Source organism: Oncorhynchus mykiss, chromosome 3 (assembly GCF_057628025.1).
Source record: "Oncorhynchus mykiss isolate SJ-2025 chromosome 3, ASM5762802v1, whole genome shotgun sequence".
Lineage (NCBI taxonomy): Eukaryota > Metazoa > Chordata > Actinopteri > Salmoniformes > Salmonidae > Oncorhynchus > Oncorhynchus mykiss.
In genome coordinates, this window is record NC_143024.1 from 7,427,501 (window position 1) to 7,435,000 (window position 7,500).

The 7,500-nt window shown below is 53.8% G+C and overlaps 1 long non-coding RNA gene across 2 annotated transcripts in view; it reads right to left on the reverse strand.

Moving 5' to 3' along the window:
* LOC118937335 (uncharacterized) overlaps nucleotides 1-7,500 on the reverse strand; it is a 169,932-nt gene that overhangs the window by 104,150 nt on the left and 58,282 nt on the right. Inside the window, exon 3 of one of the 2 annotated variants that reach the window (XR_016491713.1) lies at nucleotides 4,783-4,979. The exons of the other annotated variant lie outside the window; for it this stretch is intronic. This is a non-coding gene — a long non-coding RNA (uncharacterized LOC118937335). The remainder of the gene's footprint in view (nucleotides 1-4,782; nucleotides 4,980-7,500) is intronic. 2 annotated transcript variants of the gene reach the window in all.

Genomic DNA, 7,500 nt, shown 5'->3' on the forward strand with positions numbered 1-7,500 from the left:
CTACCTCACAGACCAGACCCTGAGGGGATGTATGCTATGGGAGGTGGGCTAGCTACCTCACAGACCAGACCCTGAGGGGATGTATGCTATGGAAGGTGGGCTAGCTACCTCACAGACCAGACCTGACCCTGAGGGGATGTATGCTATGGGAGGTGGGCTAGCTACCTCACTGAAATCTTTCAAATACTTTGAGTGTTTGCTACAGCCTGCCTGGAGTGCCATGTGGGTGTGGTATGTATTTTTGGGACTATTCTATTGGTCCAATGAGCTAGGCAGGCTCAATCAAGCACAGCCAAAAGTATTTGAAATATTTCTAATAGTTTTTGAACCTAGTCTGGTGGGCTCTACACCACAGACCCACAGTCTCAACCTCTCTCCTCTCAACCTCTCTCCTCTCTATAACCCTCAGTCTCAACCTCTCTCCTCTCTCTAACCCTCAGTCTCAACCTCTCTCCTCTCTCTCTATCCACCAGTCTCAACCTCTCTCCTCTCTCTAACCCTCAGTCTCAACCTCTCTCCTCTCTCTCTATCCACCAGTCTCAACCTCTCTCCTCTCTCTAACCCTCAGTCTCAACCTCTCTCCTCTCTCTCTATCCACCAGTCTCAACCTCTCTCCTCTCAACCTCTCTCCTCTCTATAACCCTCAGTCTCAACCTCTCTCCTCTCTCTCTATCCACCAGTCTCAACCTCTCTCCTCTCTCTAACCCTCAGTCTCAACCTCTCTCCTCTCTCTCTATCCACCAGTCTCAACCTCTCTCCTCTCAACCTCTCTCCTCTCTATAACCCTCAGTCTCAACCTCTCTCCTCTCTCTCTATCCACCAGTCTCAACCTCTCTCCTCTCAACCTCTCTCCTCTCTATAACCCTCAGTCTCAACCTCTCTCCTCTCTCTCTATCCCTCAGTCTCAACCTCTCTCCTCTCTGAACATCAGTCTCAACCTCTCTCCTCTCTCTAACCATCAGTCTCAACCTCTCTCCTCTTTGACCATCAGTCTCAACCTCTCTCCTCTCTCTAACCCTCAGTCTCAACCTCTCTCCTCTCTAACCCTTAGTCTCAACCTCTCTCCTCTCACTATCCCTCAGTCTCGAACTCTCTACTCTATAACCCTCAGTCTCAACCTCTCTCCTCTCTATAACCCTCAGTCTCACCCTCTCTCTACTCTATAACCCTCAGTCTCAACCTCTCCTCTCTATCTCTGTCTCACCTTCTCTCTACTCTATAACCCTCAGTCTCACCTTCTCTCTCCTCTCTATAACCCTCAGTCTCAACCTCTCTCCTCTCTATCCCTCAGTCTCAACCTCTCTCTCTCTAACCCTCAGTCTCAACCTCCTCTCTATCCCTCAGTCTCAACCTCTCTCCTCTCTCTAACCCTCAGTCTCAACCTCTCTCCTCTCTCTAACCCTCAGTCTCAACCTCTCTCCTCTCTATAACCCTCAGTCTCAACCTCTCTCCTCTCTCTAACCCTCAGTCTCCACCTCTCCTCTCTATCTCTCAGTCTCAACCTCTCTCCTCTCTCTAACCCTCAGTCTCAACCTCTCTCCTCTCTCTAACCCTCAGTCTCAACCTCTCTCCTCTCTCTAACCCTCAGTCTTAACCTCTCTCCTCTCTATAACCCTCAGTCTCTCTCCTCTCTATAACCCTCAGTCTCAACCTCCCTCCTCTCTCTAACCCTCAGTCTCCACCTCTCTCCTCTCTATAACCCTCAGTCTCAACCTCCCTCCTCTCTCTAACCCTCAGTCTCCACCTCTCTCCTCTCTATAACCCTCAGTCTCTCTCCTCTCTATAACCCTCAGTCTCAACCTCCCTCCTCTCTCTAACCCTCAGTCTCCACCTCTCTCCTCTCTATAACCCTCAGTCTCAGAGGTCAGAGGTCAGGTACAACCCTCGGTCACCGGAGAGGTCAGGTATAACCGCTGCTTTTATTCACAGTGACCAAAGCTGACAGCAGAAAAAAGTCCAGAAATCCCTAAAAGCTTGTTTCTACAAACATCAAACACATCGCCATGCCAACAGAATAGCATGCGCCACCCACACACATTTGACTTGTGGCATGTCTGGGGGGAAGGGGGGAAGGGGGGGGGGGGGGGGGGGGGGGGTTGAGGTATTTTGATTAAAAGTCCCCTGTTAAATCAAGTGTAAACATTTTACCAAATACTTAAAGGGTTCCTGCCGACCGACAGACCGGGGGGAGATCTGCTTGACCAACCTTTTATTTGGAGGGAAAAAGCTGCTATGTGTTTGAAGTTGGTGGTCAAGGAAAACAGCTGAGTCCTATCCATCTTAATGCTGCTCTTTACTGGCTGGTTGACTGGCTGACTGGTTGGCTGACTGGGTGACTGCCTGGTTGACTCTCTGGCTTCCTGGCTGGTTGACTGGCTGACTGGCTGGCTGGAAGACTGGCAGACTGGCAGACTGACTGGCTGAATGTGTGATTGGTTGACTGTCTGCGTGACTGGCTGACTGGCTAGGTGACTGGCTGACTGGGTGACTGGCTGGCTGGTTGACTGGCTGACTGGTTGGGTGACTGGGTGACTGCCTGGTTGACTCTCTGGCTGGTTGACTGGCTGACTGGCTGGCTGGGTGACTGGCAGACTGGCAGACTGACTGGCTGAATGTGTGATTGGTTGACTGTCTGGGTGACTGGCTGACTGGCTAGGTGACTGGCTGACTGGGTGACTGGTTGGCTGGCTGACTGACTGGGTGACTGGGTGACTGGCTGACTGGTTGGCTGACTGGGTGACTGGCTGACTGGCTGGCTGACTGGCTGACTGGCTGGCTGACTGGGTGACTGCCTGGTTGACTCTCTGGTTTCCTGGCTGGTTGACTGGCTGACTGGCTGGCTGGATAGGTGACTGCCTGGGTGACTCTCTGGTTTCCTGGCTGGTTGACTGGCTGACTGGCTGACTGGGTGACTGGCAGACTGGCAGACTGACTGGCTGAATGTGTGATTGGTTGACTGTCTGGGTGACTGGCTGACTGGCTAGGTGACAGGCTGACTGGGTGACTGGCTGGCTGGTTGACTGGCTGACTGGTTGGGTGACTGGGTGACTGCCTGGTTGACTCTCTGGCTTCCTGGCTGGTTGACTGGCTGACTGGCTGGCTGGGTGACTGGCAGTCTGGCAGACTGACTGGCTGGATGTGTGATTGGTTGACTGTCTGGGTGACTGGCTGACTGGATGGCTGGGTGACTGGCTATCTGGATGGCTGGGTGACTGGCTGGGAGGATGGGTGATTGGCTGGCTGAGTGGCTGAATGACTGACTGGCTGGCTGGATGACTGGGTGACTGTTTGACTGGCTGGCTGGTGATTGGCTGGGAGGATGGGTGATTGGCTGGGTGACTGGCTGGGTGACTGGCTGACTGGATGGCTGGCTGAGTGACTGATTGACTGCAGTGGGAAGACAGTGCAGGAAACTATGTTTGTGACACAGGATGGGACGAAATGCTAGTGCCTGGAAATACAATTTAAAGTTGGCAGACTGGCTGGCTGGAAGACTGGCTGGCAGATTGTCTGGGTGACTGGCTGGCAGACTGGCTGACTGGCTGGCTGGCAAACTGGCTTGCTGTGTGTCTGGCAGACTGACTGGCTGGCTGATTGGCTGGGTGACTGGTTTGCTGAGTGACTGGCTGGCTGGCTGGCTGACTGGCTGATTGCCTGGGTGACTGGCTGATTGGCTGACTGGCTGGCTGAGTGACTGGCAGATTGGCTGGCTGGCTGGGTGACTGGCTGACTGGCTGGCTGAGTGACTGGCTGACTGGCTGGCTGAGTGACTGGCTGACTGGCTGACTGGCTGACTGGTGACTGACTGGCTGGCTGACTGGCTGGGTGACTGGCAGATTGGCTGGCTGGCTGGCTGGCAGACTGGCTGACTGGGTGACTGACTGGCTGGGTAACTGGCAGATTGGCTGGCTGAGTGACTGGCTGGCTGACTGACTGGGTTAGTGAGCAGTGGGCCACCCAGGAAGACGCTGTAGGAAACTGTGTCTGTAACCCAGCAGTGGATTATAGGCTGTAGAGGAAGAGAGGAGAGGAAGGGTGGGGGGGTTGTTCAGCTGTGAGTAATTAAAACACAGGCTACCTCGCTCTCTCTTTTTCTCTCTCTCTTTCTCTCTCACTCCCTTCCTCTGTCCCTCCCTCCCTCTCTCTCTCTCTCACTCCCACTCTCTCTCTTTGCCTCCCTTCCTCCGTCCCTCCCTCCCTCTCCTAAAAACACATGGCCTCACAATCCCCCTGGTTAACTATAGTAGTGTTTACTGAAACTACTCCTGTCTTCCTTCTGCTCCTGGTTAGTAGCCTAGTGGTCCGTTTTATAGAGGAGGAAGGAAGGGAGGGAGAGAGAGAGAAGGAGAGAGAGAGAGAGAGAGAGAGAGAGAGAGAGGGAGAGAGAGAGGGAGGGAGGGAGGGAGGGACTTTGAAAAGAGTAGTCTCTCTCTAATGTTGTGAACAACTCTTTAAATAAAATGTGATTTACTCAACCTAGATGCAAATGCAGATGCATTTAAAAAAAAAAAAAAATGGTGTCCCATAAAATCTGAATGAAAATAACAAACAAAAATAACCCATTCTGTCCACTTGGTTCTAATATCCTGGATAATGATAAACATCAATATCAATTGGATACATTTCCCAGGCTTACGAAGCTCTTCACATTCAGTGTTGCATGAGATGTGAGTGAGGTTCACAGGAACAAGTCATGAACCAGTCCGCCTGGACGTATCACACACACACACACACACACACACACACACACACAGCTTGGATAACACAGCACACCATAGCTACCTCCTGCTGTCCAGCTCTGCTCAGCCTGACAAGCTGCCAATAACAACCGTGGTCCACAGCCAGGTCCGTCCACCAGGGGCTCACTGCTCCCAGCCTCGCCCGCTTATCTCGCACGCAGGGTCAACAGGACATGACCTTTAACCCCTGACCTCTAGCTTCAGGCAGGGCTTGACCTTCTGCTGACCTAGGGTTAGTCTCTGGGGATGAGAAGAGGGATGAGAATTACAGGGTTTAATGTATGTCTCATCCCAACCACCCAGTCCCTCTTGTGTCTGCACTGGGGCAGGCTAACATGTGGGGGAGGGGGGAGAGAAGGGGGGGGGGGTGGAGAGAGAGAGCAATTGAGAGACGGAGGGAGAGAGAAGGGAGTGGGAGGGAGGCAGAGAGAGAGGAGGAAGAGAGGAGGAGAGGGGGATGGAGAGAGAGAGAGAGTGATAGAGAGATGAAGGGACTGGGAGGGAGGCAGAGGAGGAAGAGAGGGGGAGAGGGGGATGGAGAGAGAGAGAGCAATAGAGAGATGAAGGGACTGGGAGGGAGGCAGAGGAGGAAGAGAGGGGGAGAGGGGGATGGAGAGAGAGAGAGCAATAGAGAGATGAAGGGACTGGGAGGGAGGCAGAGGGAGAGGAGGAAGAGAGGGGGAGAGGGCAGAGGGCTTTGCCAAGGCTTCATCTTGAGAGCTTGGCAGTGTGTAGCGTGTTGGGCAGCGAGCTCTGGCCATGACACAGTAATGACCTTCCAGAGACCTCACACACACACACACACACACACTACACTACACTACACTACACTCACACACCCTACACACACATAGACTACACTACACTACACTACACGCACACACACACACCACACACACACTACACACACACACCACACACACTACACACACACACACACACACACACTACACACACACACTACACATGCATTACACACATCCACACCACACACACTACACACACACACTACACATATATTACATACATACACACCACATACACACACACACATACAGCACGCACACACACCACACACACATACAGCACGCACACACACCACACACCCACCACACACATTTAGTGGATCCCGATTGGCGCAGCAGTCTAAGGCACTGCATTTTCGTGCAAGAGGCATCACTACAGACCCCGGTTTGATTCCAGGCTGTATCACAACCGGCTGTGATTGGGAGTCCCACAGGGCGGTGCACAATATGCCCAGCGTCGTCCTGGTTAGGGTTAGGCCGTCATTGTAAAATAAGAATTTGTTCTTAACTGACTTGTTAAATGAAGGTGAAATAAATACAAGTTAAATGCAGTGCTGGACGTTCCTTCTCTTTACGTTCAACTACAACGTTTCTCTGCTCTTTCTCTCCTTGAATTCAACTCTGGACTTTGTCCTTTATTTTGCCTCCATGGATTGAAGTTCACTTTTTTTTATGCCCCAGTTCCCAAAAGCAATTAGTCAATTCCCAATTAGTCAATTCCCAATTAGTCAATTCCCAATTAGTCAATTCCCAATTAGTCAATTCCCAATTAGTCAATTCTTCTCTGAGTCAGGCTGTGTGACGGTTTCTGAACGTAGCTTCTTCTCTGATTCAGGCTGTGTGACGGTTTAGAGTGTAGCTCCTCTGAGTCAGCCCCCCCCCCCCCCTCCCCCCGCCCCGTATGGTAATACTCTAAAACGAAGACTTCCCCACTAACGGCAAATTACAAGAAAGAAAAACAGTCGATGTTGCCTAAAGACACCTGCCCTTCCTCCACCCACCTGCCCTTCCTACACCCACCTGCCCTTCCTCCACCCACCTGCCCTTCCTCCACCCACCTGCCCTTCCTCCACCCACCTGCCCTTCCTCCACCCACCTGCCCTTCCTCAACCCACCTTCCCTCCACACACCTGCCCTTCCTCCACCCACCTGCCCTTCCTCCACCCACCTGCCCTTCCTCCACCCACCTGCCCTCTTCCTCCACCCACCTGCCCTTCCTCAACCCACCTTCCCTCCACACACCTGCACTTCCTCCACCCACCTGCCCTTCCTCCACCCACCTGCCCTTCCTCCACCCACCTGCCCTTCCTCAACCCACCTTCCCTCCACACACCTGCCCTTCCTCCACCCACCTGCCCTTCCTCCACCCACCTGCCCTTCCTCCACCCACCTGCCCTTCCTCCACCCACCTGCCCTTCCTCCACCCACCTGCCCTTCCTCCACCCACCTGCCCTTCCTCAACCCACCTGCCCTTCCTCAACCCACCTTCCCTCCACACACCTGCCCTTCCTCCACCCACCTGCCCTTCCTCCACCCACCTGCCCTTCCTCCACCCACCTGCCCTTCCTCCACCCACCTGCCCTTCCTCCAGCCACCTGCCCTTCCTCCACCCACCTGCCCTTCCTCCACCCACCTGCCCTTCCTCCACCCACCTGCCCTTCCTCCACCCACCTGCCCTTCCTCAACCCAACTGCCCTTCCTCAACCCACCTTCCCTTCCTCAACCCACCTTCCCTCCACACACCTGCCCTTCCTCCACCCACCTGCCCTTCCTCCACCCACCTGCCCTTCCTCCACCCACCTGCCCTTCCTCAACCCACCTGCCCTTCCTCAACCCACCTGCCCTTCCTCAACCCACCTGCCCTTCCTCCACCCACCTGCCCTTCCTCCACCCACCTGCCCTTCCTCCACCCACCTGCCCTTCCTCAACCCACCTTCCCTCCACACACCTGCCCT